Source organism: Sturnira hondurensis, unplaced genomic scaffold (assembly GCF_014824575.4).
Source record: "Sturnira hondurensis isolate 20B ecotype Veracruz unplaced genomic scaffold, ASM1482457v3 Scaffold0010428, whole genome shotgun sequence".
NCBI classification, from domain to species: Eukaryota; Metazoa; Chordata; class Mammalia; order Chiroptera; family Phyllostomidae; genus Sturnira; species Sturnira hondurensis.
Window position 1 is genome coordinate 11,174,378 of NW_028083059.1, and position 25,511 is coordinate 11,199,888.

Here is a 25,511-nt window from a genome sequence, read left to right on the forward strand (position 1 = left end):
AGAAACTCACATAGAAGAAACAACTGATGACAGAACTGATGTAGCCTTGAGGGTCTACAGGGCAGTGAAGTGGAAAAACAAAAACATGAAGGGCCCGCACCTCCAGGTGTGAGAGGAAAGAAAGCAAACCCAGGAGAAACTAGTAAATAGTCCCCGTCTTTTGCTCAGATAAGACATAAAAAGTCCCATGATTTTACCCTTATATTTTTCTCCACTAAGTAATACTTGTTTCTCAATCCCCTCTCTTTTGCTTGTATAAGACATAAGTGCATTACCTTTGTTTTTTATTTTTTCTTTTATTTATTTCTTAACCTATCTATCTAATATTGTGGCTTTGCACAGTAAATTATAAGATGAGGTCTTCATAAAATTACCTCCTAAGCTCTCAGAGATAAGCATAGTCAGAGCTATGCTTAAGAAAGCAAACAAAACACAAATAACAGAAGTTAATGGTTTTTCAATTTATAAATCTATCCACAGAGATAATACATGTTGAAGTAAGTTGAAAAACAAAAAGACATAATCTTTCACTCACTGTAAATTCACAGCCTTTGTAATTGAATTCACACCTTCTCCAATCAAAAAGGAGAATATTTCTCCTTCCCTTGAATTTGCACCTGCCTTTTGATGGGTCTTAGCCAATAGAATCCAGAAGAAGTATTATGTCAATTCACAGCCTAGAATTCAAAAAGTCTTGAATACTTCCTCAATTTCTCTCCAAATCCTACCAGACATAGAAATAAGCCCTGGCTACTCACTGAAGGATGAGCAAGCAAGTGGAACTGAAAGGGATCACACTAGCTAGGGTCATCCCAGATGACCCAGCCCCTAGTCGACCTGACAACTGACCATATACACATCAGTGAGCCCAGCTAATGCTAGAAAGACCTCATAGCCCAGGCCCAGTCCAAGTTGTTGACCAGCAAAATTACGACATAAATCAGCAATTGTTGTTTTAAGTTCCTAATTTCAGGGTGATTTGGGATACGGCACAAGATAATAAATTCATGGAAACTGCTGATTGTTGATGCCCTTCTAAGAGGCCTGAATGTGATCCCGGTGAGCTAAGTGTCTTTGTCACTACTGGTCTCCTCTCCCAAGTCTGTATTGTCAGGAGTCCAAAGGCTGCAAGGTAATGGCTGGTAGACCTAAGTTAAGAGCATGAGTGGTGTGTTTCACCTCCTGCTATCCTACAATCCCAAATCATACGAAGACAACCAATTCTGAACTCTGCCTAGGCTAGACGAGTCTGGTTCTATTTTCATTTGAGTTTTCATGGTCTGGAATTTAGTGTTGTCATCTGTCAACCTTCATCTGCTTGGGGCCCAAGAGTAGACATGGCAAGGCCAAGAGGGGGCTTGGAGAAAACAAGAGTGCCCTTCCCACGAGAAATGATGGCATCAGTTTTCAATAGGGACAATGTGAAATACGGACTAAACTGTTGATTGTGTCTCTAGTGACAAAGTATGGGCATAAAAACAGGAAGAGAAAGAATGAGATGTTCTCCCCACTTTAGATCAGACGGAGAACCTATATGGGCTTTGGGAAGTCGGTGACAGTGCCTAGGATCAGCGACAGAATCTGACAACCGACAGGGCTGACAGGAATGTCTGACTGAGGAAAGCAAAGGCTCTGCAGAAAAGGTGGGCACCGTGAGGCCCAGGTGTAAGGAAACAGGTCAGTGAGGACGTATAAAGCACCTCCTGAGAACACAAGAAATGCCCAGAAACAATATTTGCAGAGGGTCAAGCACCTGGGGCCGTGAGGGAGTAAACCCAGAATAGAACCATTTAAATTTCCTACCTGAATGCATAAGCTGGAAACACATTCTGGAGATACCTGAAATATTATCGGCTGTTAAACGTGGTTAATGTCTCTCAAAATAGTTTTAAAAATTAACAAATTCTGGGAAATAGTCTCTGAATGAAGTTTCTTATTTTCAAGATCAACAACTTGCCAACAAGAGTGAGAAAAAGCAATTTCTTGCCTCTTGAGGAAACATGAACTCTGTCTCCACAGCCTCTCAGCCACCGCCTCTCCTTGCTGCCCCTGTCAATCTCACTAATAACGCCGCAGTCTGTAGAGTAAACCGGCGTCCCCCACGGTGAAATGTTTTCTTCGGTTTCTAATTGGGCCGCTTGCTCGTCAGAGCTGCTCTCACCAGAAAGCTGTGGCTGAGCAGCCCGAGACTGCTGCCTGATTTCCCACTGCAGGACGTGACACCTCCCGGCGAGAACGCCACCCCCACAGACGCCAAACAAACGCTCTGATCCTGAATGGGACATGGATGTTTTCACTGGCCTGTGTGATCACCTTGTCAGGTTGGAGGAGACAAAGTCAGGGGAGCAAAGGAGAAAGAGCACACTTTCTTGTCAGAAGAATTGTAACTGCTCTGTTTGTTTACTTACAAACATGCCAAAGGCCTTGGGTTTTACATACTAATTTATCAAAATAAAAAAGGGTAAAGAAAAAAGCCTGGAATTTTTTTCCCTCTCTCCTTTGTTTAACAGAATGTCGTCAAAGAGCCATGACTTATGACTCAGAAAAAAAAAAAAAAAAAGGAAGGCACTGCTAACATGTCCCAAGGAGATTTTACCCTGCAAACAATCACACCTGAAGAGGTGTCCACGTGTTACCTAGGCTTGATTTCAAAATGGTGGTGCAAAATTCTGCCTTTTCAATACAACAAGTGCTGGCAGCTGGAAGGATTTGCAGTTCCTCTGCTCTGGCAATACATAATAGCCATGCTGTCATTTCCTTACATTCTATAACATGGGACTCCAGAGAGATTTTAAGTGCATTTGTATTCACAGATTTCTTTGCCCAAGACTGAAATGCACAAATAGGGCTCACAAACCTGTAGAGGGAGATTATTACAATTTCCAACCAAGAAATAGAAGTTAAATTTCAGTTTTATCATCATCATTCTGTAGGACTCTCCAAGAATCAGTGTGTTTCCAGATGGAGACAGTGAGGATTCACACGCTGGTATAGGATTCCATGGAACCCTGCCTATCTAAATCACATCGTTTGGGAGGAAAAGGTTAAAATGCATACTCCTAGGCCCAGGATGCATCAGCATTTCCATAGATGAGTTATAGTTGCCAGTACCTTAAAGAAGTCCCCCCAATAGATTCTTATTTAATAAGCCAGATCCAGCCTGTTGTATCCGCAACTGGGACATCGTCAGACACCAAGATGCTATAATTAGTAGCTTCTTTCTTTTTGTGTTGTTCTGCACTTTTTAATGAAATGCTTACATTGGCAAGAGCTATGTGAGCTGGTAAAGACAGCAGCCTTGCCTTCTAAAAGTGGACATTAGATCCCCCTCAAGCAGATGAACATGTAGAAAAGCATTTTTGCCCACAAACAAAAATTGAACTCCAAGACAGTTGGTAACTGAAATAAAATTGGCAGTTGGTAGCAGGAAAAAAAAAAACGAACTGTAACTTAACTTTCCTTAGAGAGGAAACAATTCCTCCAGGAAGATGTCAGTGTCCTTTCCAACGTGAAGGCGGAGTGAGCCTGACAGTTGAGCCATAAAAGGCCTGTGAGATACAAAAGACAAAAGGACAGCAGGTTCACAGAGAGAGTCCGAAAGGTGCAGAAAGGGGGGTAATCTGCAGAGAATAAACAGCATCTATTCACTGTATGGGGCTTTGAAAGGTTCGAGAAACCCTTCTGCAGTGGAAAGGGGTCTGACAAAGGGTGGGAGACTTGGATTCCAGATTCCGTGGAGAGGCCAAGGGGGTCCCCAGGGAGTTTCTTGGAGCCCCCTCACCCCATTTTCTACCAGCCTCCCAGCTTCCCCATGTGATTTTAATAACAGCATTCTGTAATGTGTGCAACTGACATTTCCCTATCTTTAAGTTAACACTGAATAAATCATTTTAGAAAACATATGCTATTTTTATTCTTCTTCAACATAAGTCTAATTTTGAAAATATATTGCAGGAAACAGACAGCTTCAAGGCACACCTGCTCATTCTCCTTCCCACTGGCTAAGCCCCCTCTAAGTGGAAAACACTGCTTTATTTCTAGTCCTGGCTAAACAAAATTTCTCCTTTTCTTTGGAATTTTTTTTACCCCATCAGAAACATTCAAGGTTAGTCCATGTGATGTCTATAGCCATAGCTAAAATAATATATTTTATCATCCTCGTGCTATAAAATATTTGCAATGTTTTTACCAAACCAAAATCCCAAATCATCTTGTGTTCTGTTCCTTAATTTGCCACGAGACTCTGCTTGTTACGATTTGATCTCCTGACAGTTGCTTATCTTCTGATGGAGGAAGAAAAATTAATTCCACTAATGGCCCACTGGTGACTGGGGGCTCTGAAATGCTAGGTTTCATTTGTTAGCAACTGTCCATTGGTCTCTTTGCGCAAACCGCAGATTCCATCTCTGGTTCTGTGCCGGCTGCTGGCAAACACCCACACCTCCCTCACTCTCTGTGATCAAGTTGAAACCGAGTATCAAAATAAACCCTCAACACTGCAAAGACTAATAGAAAATTGAATCCATCTCTATTTTTGTGAGTTAATATTGTAAATTTTGTTTTTAACTGATGGATGCCATCCTGTGGGGAAACTTGGTAATACTGAGCCACGGCTACCTGGTGTCTGGTCAGCGCTGATTCAATTAGCAAGGGGTGAACACGCATTTCACTCTCCGCTGGCACTGGGATCCGGCTAGAATAAACTCAGGATGGTCTCTACCAAAAGCTCCGAGTTCCACTGGTGATAGCAGCCTAAATCATTTATCAAAAGATGGCTGGCAAATCAATAAGGAAACTGTTTTTGTTCCATGGATGGTTATATTTCCGTCTACAAATATAAAATTTTGAATCTCCCTAATGTCCCATGTGAAGTCTGCACAGCGATTTCCTTCCTTCAGAAAGAAAGGTGTGGTGTTCTGTCTCGGTGAGGTAAGAAGTTAATGCTGCTTTATAACTGAGCTTACTGCCCACCTCACCAAATGAATCAACCTGATTAGCTGTCGAGTGTGAACTGCTGAGAGCCCACCACAGAGCGGTCACCTTTACACTTAAGAGCACAGGAAAATTACAATTGCAAAAAAAACATTCAGTCACTTACTGCAAAATGGCAAATCCGGTCATTGTCATGAGTGTTGTTTAACACAATTTCATGCCCTCTCGGCCTTGTTCACCGGCAGTTTTCTCCTCCACGTCTTTGCACAGGGGAAGGTAAATGAAGAACGCTGGCAGCCTCGCCCGAGGCAGCTGCCCTATAAGTCCCAAATGGCACACAAGATGTCTGCTATCCTGGAGATGTGTGTAGAACAAAGGGACACCCTGGGAGTGACCCGTTAAAGTAGCCATGTGGAGATGTCTCTAGAACAAAGGGACACCCTGGGAGTGACCTGTTAAAGTAGCCATGTTTGTCCAACAGCATTCACCCCTGCAGTGGGTAAACTGTAAATCATGCTTGGATTCTAAGTTTATCCTCCTCTGTGTATATTTGGGTAGCATTCTGGTGAAGCCACTCTCGTGTATGACAGGATTCCCTTGTACTAAAGTGATGGGAATGCTTTTCTTTTTTTTAAGATTTTATTTATTTATCTTTAGAAGAGAAGGGAAGGAGAGAGGGAGAGAAATATCAATGTATGGTTGCCTCTCGTATGTCCCCTGCTGGGAACTGGCCTGCAACCCAGGCATGTGCCCTGACTGGGGCTCGAACCATGATCCTCTGGTTCGCAGGCCCAAGCTCAATCCACTGAGCTACACCAGCCAGGGCAGAATGCTTTTCTTATGTGCACAATTAGATGCTGAGCTCCTGGAAAGCAACAACAACAAAAACATCTTATACAACACTAAACCCTTCCCAAAACAAAACAAAAATGAGTAGTGTCTTGTAAGCATTCATTGTTTAGAAACTCACTTGAAAAACAGAGAGAGAAGCAGCTAAAGATAATAGAGTCACCATTGCTTATGGATTATTTCTTTAAATTGCCTCATAGCACCATAGAAAAAGTTATGCCCATTTTTAGAATGATCAATTTTTCCCCATAACAAAGAAAAATCAAACCTACACCAGGAAGTTCTGCAATAACCATAGATACCCAGCTTACCCAGCACACATAAGAAACAGAGAAAATAAAAGACTGACCAAGAATGAAAGGGCAGCCCTGGCTGGTGTAGCTCAGTGGATTGAGCACAAGCCTGTAAAGCAAAGGGTTGCTGGTTCGATTCCCAGTCAGGGCACATGCCTGGGTTACAGGCCAGGTCCCCAGTAGGGGACACATGAGAGGCAACCACACATCGATGGTTCTCTCCCACTCTTTCTCCTTCCTTTCCCCTCTCTCTAAAAATAAATAAATAAATAAATAAATAAATAAATATTTCTAAAAAAAGAATGAAAGGGCAACTCTATCAAGATGGACCAGAATCTATCAAGATGGACCAGAGCAGTCATGTCTACCCCTAAGCCAGCAACTATGAGTCCAAGAATAAGACATGCTGATTGGTTCAGGCCAATGGTGGCTATCCCTGAACTGCAAGTGGAGTGAGCAGAGGAACAATGAATAGAGCCAGAAGAAGATCTAAGAGATATTTGGAAAGGAGAGGAAGGAAATGAGTGCCAGAAATGGAATTACTGCTGTCTACCACTGCAGTCTGATGTTCAATATGTACATGAAAAATATACCCTAAAAGTGAAAATTACAATGAACATGTTTTGCTCTTTGAAAAAAAAATAAAGGATTAGTATTTTTAAATAATTATCAATTATCCCTGGCTAGTGTAGCTCAGTGGATTGAGCGCGGGCCTGCAAACCACACAATCTCGGTTCAATTCCCAGTCAGGGCACATGCCTAGGTTGCAGGCCAGTTCCCGGTTCCCGAAAAGGGACACAAGAGAGGCAACCATACACTGATATTTCTCTCCCTCTCTCCTTCCCTCCCCCTCTAAAGATAAATAAATAAAATCTAAAAAAAATTTTTTTAAATAATAATTATCAATTCATAGTGCGCTGCTGTGCTGTAGTTCAGTAACAAACACGTTCGAAGTGTAGAATGATCACTTACTTCTCTATCCTTTATTTTATGTGTGTAGCTGCATATTCTTTCTCTGTTTTGAGTTTCTAGATGTAAATATGAGCCCCTTTCTGAAGCTAAGGCTCTGGCCAAATTGCAAAATAGCAAAAGGCAGCCTTCACCACCATCACCATAGACAGGGTCCCAACCCGCCCTGGTCCTTACAGCTTCATTCCTAAACTTTCAAAGGCAATCACAAAATTAGAAAGAAGTGTATGTTCAAATAATGAAAGTAAATATAAATCTTCTTCCTCGGTGTGTATTCAGAAAAGCAAACTCCCTGTTAGGGAGAATTACTTAATTTCCGTGAAGGTGAGGACGCACCACAGTAAAGAGCTTTGGAAATTCGGTAGAAGCTCCAGTTAAGCTGGGCTCTCTGGAGGACTGCAGAAGCAGTTTATTTTAAACATGCTAAAATGTTGGGGTATTATCTTTCTAATAAGATGAGATCAAAGAGAGAAGTCAACAAACAGAATTAAAAAAATAGATTCTGTTTTGGGTTCAAAAGTTCAAAGTGTGCTCCTTCAGGCTTCCTGCTGACTCCCTGCTAAGGTTTGTGCAGAGGGTTATGATGTTTCAGAGAGCTCGCAGAGAAGCCAATAAGGATTTCTTTGATATTTCCAAGCATAAAGGCACCCTGTAGCTTCCACGTGGACTATGTTCTAAGAGTTCAGGTTGTGAGTTGTTTATTTAGGACACAGTTTGCATTTTCCCTAGAGACAACCAGAGAGCTAAAGCCCCGGAAGCAAAGTTCTGTCCTGAGGATTTTGTGAAACTTAAATGCCATGCCAAAATATTCCTGTGAAAAATGGTGTTGGGGAAAAGCCCCAAAAGTCTAAATTCAGGATTGACTCTGAAGAATTGGCACCTAGCCTTGTTTAAAGTCTTAAGAGCTACATAGGAGAAACTTGCATGCATGGCCAAGGCAACTACTCCTGTGGTAGCTCTCAGGGAAGAATCCACATTCCCCCCAGGACAGGTTCTCCTTTTAACAGGAGGTTAATGGTAAAACCTCTTGGTGGGTAGTCATGTAGACTACCAGAAAGAACAATGCATTCTTAAGCTAACAGATAACATCAGCCAGTCATCACACTCTATACATTCATTAGCCGCCTTCCTGGGGCCTGACATTTATCCTTGAGTGTGGCATTCCGGCTTTCTAGGTAGTCTGACAAGCCTGAGGATACAGAGAGCTAAACTGAGAGTCCAGCATTTTCCAGATGCCTTTGCTGCTGGAGCCGTATAACATCTAAAGTGAGTTCCCTACAAAGGGATTCAGGATTTCAGCTTGGAATAGCATCTGCCACCAGTCTCCAGTCCCTGGGCCAGGGGCCTAGGCTCCTAAAAAGGGAAAAATGATATAATATAGGATGATAGGAACTCTAAAGGTGACTGCCTATGATACCCAAGAAGTAAGAAACACCCTCCTCTCCTCACATTTCACCCTTTACCTCCACAGCCCTGGACTGTTGCTTTCCTAGCTGACCATTTATTTGTAGGATAATGCCTAATTCATCTCAGCTTTTCTTTGTGATAAAAATATCACAATTTGAGATTTTATAAGGGGTTATATTTTAGGCAAAGGTAGGGAGTAGCTATTAAAAAGACTATCTCCTCTTTTGACTTTTTGACTTCTTTTTTACTTTAACTAGCATGTAAGTCAGTAACATTGCCATGAATTCAAAAATATCAGATTTTTACAATACTTAATAATAAGAAGCATCTTAGTAGCCTTATAAATGTAAGATGGCTATTGAATCTTTCAAAATTGCCAGGCCTCTGAGAAGTAGTTTAAATCACAGGAGACTATAGATTAAACATGAATCACCTAGGCCCTGGCCAGGTAGCTCAGTTGGTTAGAATGTTGTCCTGATACGCCAAGGTTGTGGGTTTGATCCCAGTCAGGGCATATACGAGAATCAACCAGTAAATGCATAAATAAGTGAAACAACAAATTGATGCCTCTCCCTCTCTCTCAAATCAATAAAATTTTAAAAAGCATAAAAGCATCACCTATCTCTTTTTTATGCTTTTTAAGAATTTTTATTGAATGTATTGAGGTGGCACAAAATCTACATGATTTTTTTAAAAAATACATTTATTCCACTAAACTTACGATCCACAGGAGCAGAAATAGTATCTGTCTATCCCTGTGTCTGAGTACTTAAGATAGCGCTTAGTACCTAGTTGGTGCTCCTTAAGTGTTTTCGGGGTACACAAACATAAAAGGATGTAATGGAAATTGCTTCAACCTAGTTGAGGAAAGACAATGTTTTCGCCTGTGACACTCATTTACAAAGCAAAGCTGACACGGAAGTGGTTAAACGACATGACTTTTAAAGTGCTATCTGATCTCGAGGCTCTATGATTCTGCATCACCTATTTCCATTATTGGATTTCAAATGGTGAAAATTCATTTAATGCTGCCTTATTCAGAGCTAAAATGAAAGTTCAAAATTGGATATGTGATATAACTGTAAATAGTTATAAGCGAGCAAGTCCAGAACTGACCGTGCTAGAGCATGAGAGACAAGTTGTTTGTCACTGAGATGGAAACAAATAGCCAGTACGACAAGAACTGATCCTCAGGTGGAGAGACAAAGCTGAAGAAAAGGACACTCATGTTGTACAAAGAGAAAAATTGTTTTACATCAAGAAACAAAAGGTGACTGAAAGAAAAGAGCATGATTTCTTTCTTTCCTCTTCCCAAAACAAATGGGCATTTGGTAAGCACTGTACAGATTTCAGAATTGTCAGAACAGTGAGAACAAAGTAGATGATTTAACTCGGTTCCCATCACTAGAATTAGGGGCAAGTGTGCCTGAAATTGATGTAAGAACAGCAAAGATGATGCCCCCACCATTAGCCAGCCATCCTGGGCAGTGTTCTGTCCACCGAAAACCTGGAGTTAGCTTTCTTAGGGAAAGTTATGGTTATTACCAAGCACTGAATTATTGTTACCATTTCTTTATGATAATAAGCATTAATGTTATTTTCTCGGAGAAGTGTTAATACAAGAGTCTTGTATTAAAGAAATGCTCAGGCTTACCAGAAGTAGGACACGTGCCAAAACTGATGGTCCATGAAAGTAATCTGGGAACTCACGTCAGAGCGCACACACACGCACACACAAACACACACACACACACACACACGTCACACTACTCTAATGAAGTTAGAGAGCCACATTTCCTGCCCTGCTCTAAAAGGGCTCCCCAGATTAAGTGTATATATTATTTCAAGTCTGAAAAAATCTTGGGGAATTTTTTCACCATGAAACAAACAACTACTTTCTGAAATTTTCTTTTACATACAGAAAATTCTCAGGAATAACTTACTGCAGCCAGCTTTCCACAGTCAACAAGAAGCTAGAGTGGGATAGGAAAGGATTGATATACCTATTTTATTATTAGGTGGAAACCAGCAGATGGCACTGGCTTAGGCTTTATCCCAGTAATTTTCATTACTTCATAATGGGCTTGTGGTGAAACCTTGGGGAAATGCAATACAGCACTTTGGTGTAGTATCTTATAAGAAGTAAACATGCCAGTAAAGCTGGTTCTATTGCTGAATTTGTAACTATGATCATTTCTTTGCTCTCTACTATCCTCAGCATAGAAATTCAACAGCCACAACACTCTACACTGGTAACTGCTTAACCGGAGAAGGAAAGAACCACTTTGGGTGGGTGGGAGGGGAGTGTCTTGCGGCTGCTGATTTTCTGCACTGTGGCCGGCTGCTAGCAAGACGTGACCTCAGTCACAAACACAACAGTGATATGAGCATCTTGCAGGTAATCTAAATAATGTTTTGTATTTCACACTGTTTACTTTGCAGACAGTATTACATTGACCCTAAAGCTATCTCTGTGAAATAGACAAGCAGAAGTATTGCTATTATCTGTTATAGAAAGCTTTTTACCAAGTAACAATTTTATAAGAACTCAAGTATTGACAAAACATAAATTCAGATATGTATCTTTCATATCTAATTATCTAGATTATGGCTGGGTAATTATTAGGGATGTAGCTCCTTATTAGGGACATAACTCCTCTACGCGGAGTTAAAAATTTACACAGTGCCATCATGTGAGGAGAATCACAAAGTATTTCAACACAGGACCCAGAGGCCTGACTAAATAACTAATTATATTGGTGACCCTGGGAAGGTCAGACAGCCTCTGGGCCTAGATGACTTCATCGTAAAGACGGTGGAGTTGAACCAAATCTCCGTCCTGTCTGCAGTACAATGAAGTGTTTTCAAGTCTAGACTTTGGAGTGAGAAAGACTCCAGTCTAAATTTCTTCTCTGTCACTCAGCAGGGTGAACTTGAACTTGAATAAGTTCACTTATTGAGACTCAGTTTCCATACCTCTAAAATAACACCTATCTTTTCCACTCTTTTTTAGAAAATTGGATGCAATACAGGTAAAATGTTTAGCATAGTTCCTGGACAATACTCATCATCCAAGAAATATTAACTATTATTATTAGCAAATATGGCTCTAACCTCATGCTGTTAAAGAGCTTCCTATTGATTTGAACATGCTCCAGATACTGTAAGTGATCTAGACTCTGATAACTCATCATCTAATGCTACTGAGCTTTTAATACATTCAATAAGCAATTGCTTACTTTGTCAGCCCTCTCTATTCTGTTTTGAAAGGGGTGTGAGTGGGCCTGGCCCGAAAGCAAAGGCAGATATCCAGAAATACAGGGAGAGTGGCTTAATCAAAGTCACAGCTGGTATGAATGTCAGAGTTTTATCTACTGTTCCAAAAGTTTTTGGCTTGCTGTAATGTCCTCGGTCCAGCCTGCAGCCTGCCAACCCAAGCAATATTGCAAAGGTTGATTTAGATTTGGCTGCTCAAAGCATAGATCACTGCCCTAATCTGGGTGACATTTCCAACCCAGGGCCAGATTCTACCATCCTTAAAAGTTACAGGCATAAACACAGCAGCGGCACACTGCTAAATTAAAGTGGGGAAGGGATTATTGTCCACAAAGAAGAATAGTTTAGTTATTTCACCAAATTTAGTTAAAGTGGGTTTGGTGGCGCTTCCTAATGAGAACTATATTTTGGCATTAGGGTAAGGTTCAAAAGTGGCCCGCTGGCCTCAGTTGTCTCCGACGAAAAGTGTTATATTAATATTCCCACTGAAATATCTATGAAGATTCAGAAGAAACAATCATAATAAACATAAATAATACTAATAAACATAATAAACATAAACACTTAGAACCAATATTCAAATCAGAAACTGACTAGAATTTTCACTTTCTATCACAGTAGGGGGTAGAAATGAAAATCACAACTAGCAAAAAACCCAGCGTGTCAGATACATGTTCCAAAGATTGTTCTGCCCCACGTTTTCTTACAATGTTACATCGATGCTCCTTTATCAAGAGTGAGGGTCTATTGCCCCTCCCCTTGAATACTCATCACTTCAGAATGTGCTTTTAGCAAACAGAACATGGAAGAGACACTACATGACTTCCATGGTTTCCTTAGAAGAGTCAGTACTGTTTCCACCTGGCTCGTAGGGGGCGCCCTCTCTCTCTCTCTCCCTGTACCTCACCCTCAGGATTCAACCACTACATTGTAGGAAATCTCAGGCCACGTAGAGAGGATGCTATTTGGTATTCTGGTCAACAGCCCCAGCTAAGGTCTAAACTAACAGCTGTGATAATTAACCACTAGATACACAAATGAGTGAATATTCTGATGATTCCAGCCCCTAGACTTTGAGACGGCCCAGCTGATGCTGAGTGGGACTGAGATAAGCTACCCCGACGGGCCTTACCCAAATTTCAGATTTGTGAGCAAAATAGATGTTGTTGTTCCTTTAGGCCACTATGTTTGGGGGTGGTTTGTTCCACACCCACAGCTAAGCAGAAGTCTCCCTCCCTCTACAGGCACAGTTGCTACCTTTACAGTTTAGCAGAGTGTTTAAATAGCATTCACTAATTTTTACTGAAGCAATTTAATAGCATTCACTAATATTCACTGAGTCATTATGATTAAGTAAGCGTGGCATTAATGATTTTGCCTTCAATTTCTCATTTAATACCTTTAACATCCCCCATGAGGTATGTAGAAGAATTTCAAAAAAGTTAATAAACTTAGCCAGAATTCTTCAGCTATAAGCAGAAGGGCACTATTTAAAACCACGGAGCTTAAACACATGGAAATACAAAGCCATTCTCCCAAAGACTTGTATCAGTGAGGAAGTAAAACTTCCTTGGAAGACCTTTATAAAATAATGACAAAGAGAATCCGATAGAATAAAATTTGTCAAAATTTATGGTATATAGCCAAAGCTGTACCCAGAGAACCAGAGTAAAATGCACTGATAGTAAAATTAATAGATTTAAATGTTTTCAGTTTAAACAAACAACGAATAAAATAAATAAACCAAGTATTCAATTCAGTAATTTATGAAATCAGTCTAAAGAAACCAGAATAGATTATCCTACTAGTTAAAGCATAGATTAAACAAAATGGAAAAGCCTGTATAAAAATAATACAAAATAAATCCAAGAGCAGTGTATTATGAAAAAACAGAAGTTGAAACCCATCGTGTGTATTATTCAGAGGAGGCTAAGAACAATTTTGGCAATTAATAAGAGCTTATTCATTGCTTATACCACCATCCAATGAAATGGGGATGGAGTGGGCAGGGCTCTGCTTTGCATCTGTGGCCCCTTCCACTGTATGATGACACCATCCTGGACACGTAAATTCCGAGTGCCCCAAGAAACGGGGAGAGGAAATGACTGTTCAGGGGATCTCTGTGGTCTAGAAACGGGAGCTCTAACACTTTTACCCATATTCCTTTTGCCAGCAGCCAGTCATATAGCTTCATCTGTTGCAAGCTGGCTGGAAAAATTAGTCCATCAATATGCCTGAGGGGAAAAAGGAATAGGTTTGGTGAACGCATATGATTATCTTTTCCATAATCCTCCTTTGTAGTCAAGAAATATCCATTTTGGCCCTGGCTGGTGTAGCTCAGTGGATTGAGCATGGGCCTGCAAACCACATGATCGCGGTTCGAGCCCCAGTCAGGGCACATGCCTGGGTTGCAGGCCAGTTCCCAGCAGGGGACTCACGAGAGGCAACCATACATTGATATTTCTCTCTCTCTCTCCTTCCCTTCCCCTCTAAAGATAAATAAATAAAATCTTAAAAAAGGAAATATCCATTTCGCTTTTTACCCCACACTCATCCACTCCCAAAGAAAACTCAAGGTCCTAAGCATTCACTGCAATCAGTTGAAAGTTCAAGAACTCCTGATGATGCAAAGTCTTTTTAACTTGCCTCATGTTGCTTCTCATAATCCGGCAACTAGTGAACCAAAAAAGGAATTATTTGCCTCCCCCTGACACTGGCTGCTTAGTAGTGGAGTGGAGGCAGTGTAAAGCAATAAACATTTCTATTCAGAGAGGAGAAAGCTGGAAACCACAAAACAGTTATTGGTATATAGCAACCCTAAAATTCCATGGGACAGATGTCACAAACTGGCTTCTGGGTTTTTTTTTGGGGGGGGGGTTCTTTTTTTGTTTTTGGAAAGAACATCTTCATCCATTGTTCTTTTGATCTCTGGACTTATGAGTTGGGGAAAACGGTCCTTCCAGGTCAACATCCTCCATAGTCATATTTAAAATAAATTTTGGATATTCTGCCCACCCTGGAGGTGGAAAAGCTTTGGAGGCCTAATTTCTACTCATTGAAAGCTGACACTCCGGTAGTTGATTTAAAGTTTATAAGAGTTTTAGTCCTGGCATGTTGCTTTTGGGGGCTTCTAAATAATTGGCTTCCAAATACTATGGAGTATAACACACATATTCAAAGTCCTTTCATGGACATATTCCCAAATAAGGTATATTAGTTTTCTTTTTTGCCAACAGGCCCCTCCAACCTCAATGGCTGCTTCCTTGAGGTTATCAGGCTTGCCTTGGAAGACTATTTGATGCAAAGTTCTCCCTGAAATCAATAGATTTTTGTTGCTCACAAGCTCTCTCAGTCATATTTGGCATCAAACCTTATCACCAATTGTTTCTGAACTAGAAACAGCCAACTTTCTAATTCTTCAAAGACATGTTTTTCTAGATTTCTTCCATTTCCATTTATTAATGCTTTCATATTGGTCAGTCTTTCCCGAAGTTACCAGTACATGTGCCAACCTCAATTAATACCAGCCATGATACACTAATAATTGTGTTCCTGTGAGTCACTGTCTCCAGGCCCGTCAGCAGAACAGGCATACGGTTTACCTCCCAACACGGCAGGTCTTTCCTTGTGTTGGCAACTTGTGTTGTCAGTATATTACATGAATTACCATATTTCCAGACCTCAATGTATGGTTTTTTTGAATTCTGTTACCAAAATGCTAAGCCATTGCTATGTATTTTAGGTATTTATGATAGCTATAGACCACTTGTGCATAAATTAAAGTAAGTCTGTTGCTTTTCTAAAAAATCTGTTTTGTGAAGCAGATCAGATCAGAGAAATCTGATCTGTGAAGATCTACAAAGTAGAGCAGACAGAAGAAATGGATTTAGAAAGCTTCTGCCCAATATATCCCAGTTAGAGAGATGTCATGCATCTGTTGCTCTTAGCGAGTTCACAGTCCAGACAACAAAGATAAGGTGAGGAAACTGCTGCAATCATAATAAGGTGAGAATTACTACCAGCAACAAGAATCTGTGGAACCTGTATTTAAGAGTATGATCTGGACAACTTTAACAACTGGATTCAACACTCTGATAACTAATAATAAAAACTAAAAGCAAAATTGCTCCCTCCAGAAGAATGGGCACAAGGAATTTCAAGCTCCAGATGAACTTGATGGCTGAACCATCGGAGAACAGAGCCACGGCCACCTTGTCTCCATTTGAGGCATGCACGTTTTTAAGTGGGGTTATTTATTATGAATTTTATCACATTTTACAGCAATCCTAAAATCTAGATTGGTTCTAAAGTGTAAAGAATAACTGAACCTACACGTGTGGTTAACCTGCCTCTTCAGATGGATGGAGGACAGAAACTAAAGCATCACATTAATGAGCCTGAAAAATGAGGGGGTGGGGAGCAAAACTTAGAGGAAAGAGAAGATACACGGAAGATGGACCAGGTACTCAAATTTCCCCGGATTCTATTTTTGAAAATTCACTAATGCTGAAGACCCAGCGGTGATTAAGAGACAAGATGTCATCCTCAGTGAAAGGCTTCCACTCACCAGTTAGAGACCCAGGGCTGAGGCAGTGTTATTCGGGGGCCCAAGGGGGCCGCGAGGTTCATCGTTCCCCCATCGGCATTCTCCTGCGAACATTTCTCTTAAATCGGCGTCTCTAAAAATTTTGACAAGAACAGTTAAAGAGCATTAGACAGTGGCACATTTCAAAAGGCACAAACTTTTATCTGGAGAGAAGCTCTAGTAATTACAAAATAATTGTTAATGCTTTGAATTCCCAGTTCAGCTCTTGCTACTGAGAGATATTCTCTCATGCCTGGGCATCCAAGCTTTTTGCCATTAACATTTGTTCTACTAATTAAAAACGAATGTGCATCAAAATAATAACTTGCAGTAAATAGGTCTATTTCATTCCATATTTTATGAATGGTATTACATTTTCATATGCTGTGGCTTGCAATAATCAAGTAATCTATCTGCATCAGTAAATAGTAATTTATTCCTCTGAAGCTTCAGTATGATTCATTTTGCCAGTGGTTTAAGTACCCATTCGTTAATGCTTTGCTGCTGCTAACCTCAGTAGATTTGTAGGTGAAGCTTTATATAGCATTTATAGGTTACAAAAATGCCGACAATGTTCATTATGGTCATTTCCCAAACTACCTGACAGCAAAATGTTTTCCCTCAACTCATTTGTATGTATACCCCTTAATTAATGCTTCACCTCATGCCAAATTATAGTGAAATTCTTGTCACTTTACATGCAGCGTGACATTTATACAAATATTGCTGAATTTATCCTGAGCAATGCACACAGATTTGTATCCTGTGGCTTGAAGGCACATAAACCATAAACTTGGAACCAAATACCTGCAGACTGAAATGCATTAGGGAAATTAGAAAAGTGAGAATATTTGCAAAAGTTGAAAAAGTCCTTCTACACCATCCTCAAAGGCATCATGACTACTAATTACTGTCAATAAACAGACCTTTTAAAAACAGGGTAAAAAATCTTTTAAGGGTATTTTTAGCTCCTACCTTTTGCAACATCATGGATGGAACTGGAGAGCATTATGTTGAGCGAAATAAGCCAGGCGGTGAAAGACAAATACCATATGATCTCACCTTTAGCAGGAATCTAAACAACAAAACAAACAAGCAAGCAAAATATGACCAATGACACTCAAATACGGAACAGGCTGACAGGGTCCAGAGGGGAGAGGGGAGAGAATCATAGGGGAAAGGGGGAGGGACTCACATGAATAAGTATAAAGGACACATGGACAATAATTAAGGTGGGGGCCAGAAATGGGAGGGAGGTGGGGAGCACTGGGGGGGGGGGCCAGGGCAGGGAATATAAAACAGAAAACTGTACTTGAATAAGAATTAAATTAAAAAATAAATTTAAAAAAGGGTATTTTTAGAAGGTATTTTGTGTATGAAACAGTCCTCACCTGAAAGGCAGAGGGATTTTATTTTTAATCCGAATGGGTGTTTAAAGCCTCAAAAATGGAGAGGAACTTTATTGTGGAAGAAGTCCTGTCTGCAGAGAAAAGACATTGAAACGATGACATTTGACTCTTCAAGGGCATAAACATGCACTGAAAACATGAAAGAGTTCAGTGAGCAGAATTCAAAATTTTAATTCCAAATTAGTTTCTGGTTTAAGAACAACGAAATGCCGCCTGTCATAAGGTTGATTTACATGAGATGCATCAAATACGTGAAAGTGCCAACAACCCCTCTCTCTTCACTGTCTTAGTACAACAAGAGCAGAGGGTGCGGGGCTCAGAGCCTGGGCTTTGGAGTGGGGCCACTGGGGCTTGCCTCCGGCCCTTCCCCATCTCACAGCAACTCCGAGCAAATGATCTGACCTCTGTGTTGCTTGAGTTTCCTCATTTAGGAAGTGGGAGAGGACTTACAGCAAAAATGATCTCATGAGATTTTATGAATGTTAGATGAGTTAAAATCTGCAAGGAAGTTTAGAATGATGCCTGGCACGTAATAACTATTCATTAAAAATTAGCTGTTACTTTTATTCCTAATTTATGATGAGATGAGATCAGAGATATGAAGTGACTTCCAAGGTATGTAACTGCTTGCTTAGTGGCCAGCACAGTCCACTGGTTTCCAAATTGCACTTACCTGTTAGCCTTCTCCTGAAACGTCCCACACAAGTTCAAATAAAAACAGTCTGGGTTTCAGCAACATGGTTACTTTTCAATTTTGTTCCTATTTACACCTTCACTGGCCCTACGAGTGAATTGCAGTAATTTCCAAACTCACAAAATTATACCCAACCTTCTTTTCCTTCACCCAAAATGTCTGAAAAAAATTTATGACTAAAAAACAATCAATTAAAACTTGGACAAGGCTACAGATCACAATTTCGGGGGGGGGGGCTTGCCAAGCATCAATAAGTACTCTGAGAAGGGATAGACTTCCAAGGCCATGGCTACATGAGCTAGCTTTTGTGGCCCAGTCTTAAATCACTGATACTTTATTAGGGATTAAAACTCCAACCACTACCATTTTGCATTGCATGCAAATGAAACCAGGACAAGACGTTAACAGACCATTCATTCACCCTGAAAGGATCTGACTCCAAACGTCTCACCATAGAGAAGCCACACGAGTAGAGCGAAGCAGTGCCAAGTCGTGCAAGAAAGATGGGCCTGGAGCCTGGGCTTGACTGCATCTTCCATCAGCCCTCCATCAGGCAAAAAGGTTAGAAGAAGCGATAATTAGACCTTTAAAGGTTTAAGATTTCTGTGCTCTGGTGAGTTGTTTTTGTGTTTCTTTGTAGGGTATATGTCTAATTTAAAATTCTATGTTGGTATTTGGTCCCATATCTTTCTCTTGTATTTGAAACACAATAGTCTTCTCTAAAAGAGAAAAATAATATATGGTCCTCTAAGCAGAAATGAACTTAAAATAAACATCTAATAAAACAAACTTATGCAGAACACTCATCCATTAGTTGAGGTTTTTGTACAGAAATCCTTAAAACGCTTACCTAGATAAAAGAGAAAACTTACTTGGCTGATAAAATTAGATCTGTTCATCAGCTATACAATGGCTATATTTCATACATGAGAGAGTATATGAAATCATTTAGAGAGAGCTAAATGATCTTAAAGATTTTTTTGTAACAGGAAGTCCTGCTAGATTTTTGGGGGGGACTAAAAAGTCCAGGCAATTGTAAAGTGCTTTAAAATTTACTGTGTGTCTTTATAACACTGGTGAAATATTTGCCATTTATCACAATTATTAAGATAAAGTCATTAACCTTGTGACAGTTTAACAACTACTTTATGCTTTCAAAAATGACCCTTAAGAAACTGTTTCCCTTTGTGGGCAGTGCCCATCATGGATTATGAGGATTCGATTAAACAGCTGCATTTAAAAGTATTCCGACCCTCCCGCAGGGATCTGAGCTGCTAATGCTGGGCGTATGCTTTTCTGTACCAGTGCAGTGTAACTAAGGTGAGCCCATTGAAACCACACTCAAAAAGAACTGAAGAAAGTTAAGACGGGAATAAAATTATGTGTTTTCATAGTCAAGAAATGTATACATACAGATCTGTCCTGCCGTAATTCAGACACCAATGACAAATTGAGCAAATATATGGTGGCATACGCCTTCCAATTTGCTCCAGGGGGGAAAGAATAATAGAGATTAGAGAGAAGAGAACCAGGGAGAAACAGCTAAGCCTTCCAAACATATATGTTATTATAGACTAAAGACCAGATGACTAAGCCTGGGCAACCTCGGGAACTAGACGAGAGTAAAATGTTCCAAACGAGTAGTATAGAGATGCTTCTAAATATTTATAACCCGACGCTAACAAAAATTAAAGATTTATATGATTAAGCTCCAAGCTGTATTAAGTGCTAATATTGTATAAACCTAAACTAGAATAGACTGGTGAGTTCAGCATCCTCGGAGGGATTTCTCTGATATCTTCACTTGAGACACAAAGAGGACTTTCCTATTTGACGTGATTAATTCCTTCCTGAATGTTTTCAGTGGATTCCAAATTGATCATGGGCTCAGTCGCACGGAGTAAACTGTCTCAGTAACAGTGTTTATGATGCGTTGGGGAAAAGGTGCACGGAGACAGAGCAAGGTTTTTGTCACCCCAACTTACAGGTACCAGGCAGTGGAGGAGGAGGATGGATGCCGAAGAGCTGCTTCTGACCATGAGCCTTTGCCTATTTTCTGAATCAAATTTTAGAATTGTATAAATCCTTTTCAAAACTAAAGAATTGTTTTCTGCCATAACAAAGAAAGTTTGGTTTGCTAGGGCTACCACAATGAAATATCACAGACTGGAGGGCTTAAACAACAAAAATGTATTTTCTCACAGTCTGGGTGGTTGGAGGTTTTAGCAGGTGTCAGCAGATTTCCTCTCTCCTTGCCTTGCAGGTGGCACTGTCTTGCCTATGACCCACTCCCAAGAATCACTAATGTCCTTCCCTCTTATAAGGACACCAGTCATACTGGATCAAGGCCCACTCATACGAACTTATTTAACCTTAATTATGTCCTTAAAATCCCTGTCTCCAAAGGTGGTCAGGATCTGAGGTGTACTAAGGGGTAGGGCTCCACTATATGAATTTAGAGGTGGGGGAACACCCCAGTTCACAGNTAGCAGGTGTCAGCAGATTTCCTCTCTCCTTGCCTTGCAGGTGGCACTGTCTTGCCTATGACCCGCTCCCAAGAATCACTAATGTCCTTCCCTCTTATAAGGACGCCAGTCATACTGGATCAAGGCCCACTCATACGAACTTATTTAACCTTAATTATGTCCTTAAAATCCCTGTCTCCAAAGGTGGTCAGGATCCGAGGTGTACTAAGGGGTAGGGCTCCACTATATGAATTTAGAGGTGGGGGAACACCCCAGTTCACAGCAAAATCTGTGCTTCTATAATCACTGCTTTTCTCACCCAGTCCATGTTTTCGCAACAATCTTCAGGAAACTAAACATCCTTTTGTGAGGGCATTTACTCGAAGAAGGACCAGTGTCTCACCCAGCATGTCTAGGAGCAGCCCAAAGGCTCATCCACCAAATTCTCCTTTGTCTTACGGCCAGCGCACGACAGTTTTATTTGTCGTTAAGGAAATGGAGGACCTTAAATTTACTACTTGGTACTTGTAATAAATTCAGTCTATCTCTGAGACTGAAACATTTAAATTGGGGAGAGGCCAGACACAGCAAGTCTGGTTAGAGTAATGACAGTGGCTGAAGAAATAGATTATAAAGAGCAAATTCAAGACCGAGTCGTGGATACTCTGTGTGGACTCGCTGAGGACTGGCAGCAGGAGGAAAAGAAGAAGGTGCAGTGGAGGGGATCCTGCAAGGAGCCTGGGAAATCTAGCTTTCAGGCCCAAGGAAGACCCTTTGCAAAGGACAGCACACTGTGGCAGTGGAATGTTGGACAAAAGGGAATATTTATTTCAGAGTCAAAACAGAAACGTAGCTGGACACACGAGCTTTAGGATGACGTCTCGTGAAGCCCTGGGGTGCTACAGAGGGGAACGAAGGGAGTGGGTGATGGGCACTGTTCATCCGAGGCAGCTTTGCTTTCATGCTCTGGTGGGAATTCGCTTGAAAATAGGATTTGCCCTTACTGTCCTTTCTAAATTTAAAAAACCACTAGACTATGCAATGTTCAAATTCCCATTCCTTTAAAATTTTCTGAAATTCTGAGTCTGAAAAGACATTTAAAGACTTAACATCAGAATTTTCAGTGAGTTGAGTTTCAGCCCTTTCCAATAAAAGATTTATTAAAGTCTCTGTTAGTGAATATCTGGTCTGAAGTTGATCTTAAACTTAAAATGTTCATCTCCATATTTGTGGTAAGAAATGTAAGTTTAGGAAATAAATTTATTTCCCTAAAGAGCACAACTCAAAAAATATTTTTCTCTTAATTATCAGATTAAGAAAAAAATATTGTTTAACATCTTTCACAGATAAAATCGAATTTAAAAGAACATTAAGTGCAGCAGGAGAAGTAGGTATTCTACAAAGGTAAGTGATAGCTTGACCTTTGTCCTAACCATGGAGGTTTGAAGCGGGTGAATATTAGAAGATAACAAATGTGTGAGCTGGGAGGTGTGTATGCCTGTGGAGAGACAACAAGCATGAGAACATCTGGAGGGACCCTCTGGGGTAGCAGAGGAGGAGGTCTGTGAGGCAGACTAGCACAGGCTAGAGAGTTGCCTCCCAGGGCTCTTACCCCACAAACAGATACTGCTTTCCCATAACAACTCTGGACTCAGAAAAATCCTTTTGGTTCACCACATCCTAAGGATCTTGAGCCTTTCTCAGACCTCACAAATTATATAACCCTTTCATTCTTTAACTTTCACAAAGAACATAAAATGCAGTTCAGTCACAAAAAAATAATCTTAAATGTTGGCCTCAGATGAAATAGCTGAGAAAGAAGGGGAGAAGAAGTTAGAAAGTGCCATTTAAATTTTAAGTAAGTAAGACATACCTCAATAGTCATACACATACACACTCACACTTTCTAAACATTAGCAACCTAGAGTACATTTCTACCTGATCCCTCAAGTATAGCAAAAAAAAAAAAAAGAAGAAGAAAAGAAAAAGAAAGAAAGAAAGAAAAAGAAAAGAGAGAGAAAACAGATCCAAACACATTTAAAAGATAACCAAAGAGAAAACAAGTCAGATACTATGTGAAAGTAAATGTCAGATTGCTGCAAAACTAGTTTCCAAAAAGCTCACACAACAAAATCGACATTTCATCCTAATTGAGCTTTCAAGACAACAGAGCCTTTTGTCTGATTTTTGTTTTATGCATTTGTTTTTCCTCTGCATGTTTAACATGTCAAAATACAGTCAAGTGAATGAGATCAACCATATCGATGTCTGTCATCAAACTACTAACCAAGTAGTGTTTAAACTAAAGAATGAATGTTTAAGCTACATTTTCCATGTACTCCTGACTACCAGATATTGTCAGCCTGTGAGTGTATTTCTTCTACCATTAGATTTTATGCCAGCTACTAATTTATCTATGAGATTGCTGGCATGTTTTGAAGTTAAATAATTAACCCTGCACTAGTAGGTGATACTTAGCAATATGGATCTTGAATTTATTTTTAATAAACTACAGTTTAGTGGGAGAAATGAAGATTACACTCAGCCTTGTTGAGTCCTTTACGGCATTGATCAGGTTCCAGCCATGCATTGAGCCAGGTCCTCCCACTGCCTAAATCCATTGATTTTTCTACAGCAAGCAAGGACACTGAGAATAATAAAATTGATAATTCTTTCCAAATATAACCTTCTCAGTATTTTAATAATTTTAATATTTGAAAGCATCGCTAAAATCTTTCTTGTGAAGTTCGTGTTCACCTTTTCCCCTGATTTCTCCCCTCTTTCTCTCACTCACGTTCCTTCCGTCCAAAAAGCCTTCACAGAATAAAGAGGATTCAAACTTGTCGTTTACAGGATGGAGAAAAGCACAAAACTGTGCCTCACTGATGACATTTGGGAATTGCAGTTTCAGTGGATATCAGCTCATTCGGAGGCCGTTCCAGAATTCCTGCGCAGAACTGGTTTAGAAAAGGCAGTGGGAAAAGGGCGGAGAACTTACATTAAGGCTGTAGTTACATAGTGATTAATTATTTATTGTCCCAGGCTCCTGACCAATGCTGATGGATCTTTTAAGACTCTCCCACTCCCCACGCCAGCGATCTTGCTACCTTTATCTTCGCCACTTCCAGAATCACTTGTCTGTGCGAACTTGCGTCAGACGTTGCCAAACCACACAGTAAAAGCATAGTGATGTTAAGTACTTGTGTTAGATGGCAACAAATGAGCACATCAAGACAACGGGATGATTACAACTAGAACTATGACTGGTGCTTCCATAGAAAATCCAGGATAGAATGCATATACTATAAGAAGACCTAACCTATGTCAGGAAGTCAGGGTAGAATTCTCTAAGAAAGTTGAGACCTAGGCAGTTTCAATTTATCTGTATATCATACACGTTAACCAAATGCAAATGAGTTAATTCATTGATTAAACAAAAATTTATTTTGTCCCTATTACGTGTGCTGGGGATATAGCAGTAAATCGAGGAAACAAAACTTTCTGACTCAATGTAATTTAAGTTCTGAACTAAACAACAAAAACATCAACCAGTGGGGAATGGGTTTAGTGCTCCTTATTAACGAAACAAATAATGAGGATGAGGCAGAGGCCTTGTATGGGATAGTTTGCAGGAGCTAGGTTCAATGAACATTATTAATTGAAAATGGATAGATCCCTTTTTAAAAAGATTTATTTATTTATTTATCTATTTATAGAGAGAAGGGGGAGAAAGGGAAAAAAACATCAGTGTGAGAGAGAAAGCATCAATAGTTTGCCTCTTGTATGTGCCCTGACCAGGCACTGAACCTGTAACATAGGCATGTGTCCTGACAGGGAATTGAACCAGCAGCAGCCTTTCTCTTTGCTGGACGACAAAGATATAATAGAGCTCAAAATTACAATACCATCACAGTAAATTAGAAACTCCTCCCACACTAGAAAAACACCCTCCATATTACAGGGATTTGTGCAGGTCCATCTCTGACATATTAGAGTGGGAGACTGTGGTGGGGTGGAGTGGAAAAGAGAATCAAGGATGAAGCGGGAAGTAACAAGAAAACCAAACAAAAACTATATGTTGCAAAAAGTAACAGTAAGAGTATACCAAGAAATCTGGAGTATGATTACATTAATTCTTTGAATTCAACATTTCAAGAACGGAGGGAAAAAGAGAGAGAAAGGAAATACGCATTGTTCTCTATTTCGTGTCATATCTTTACTTTAGTTACTTTGTAACAAGTGTGCATTTAAAATATACATTTATGTGAGGATGTATTTTCAATTTTCCCTTTTTCAAAAACATGAGAAACTGGCTAACTACTACAATTGCAAAGAACAGGCTTCTCATGTTCCATGCAGATAAAAATAGAGACATGCAAACTGAGTACACTTCTTGGAAGTGGGCATTAGCTATAATGATGTGTTTATTTTGCAGAAATCATGTTCCAACGTGATAAATTATTATCTGTTCATCTACAAAGTACCACAGTTATTCCCCCAAGAAGAATGGAGATTATCTAAATTATTCCAAAAATATAAGCCAATAGTGTTAATTACCTCTATAATTCATGAAAATTCAATTTTGTGGGCCTCTCTAAATATTAAAGCTACCTCGAGCATGCATTTTCAGAC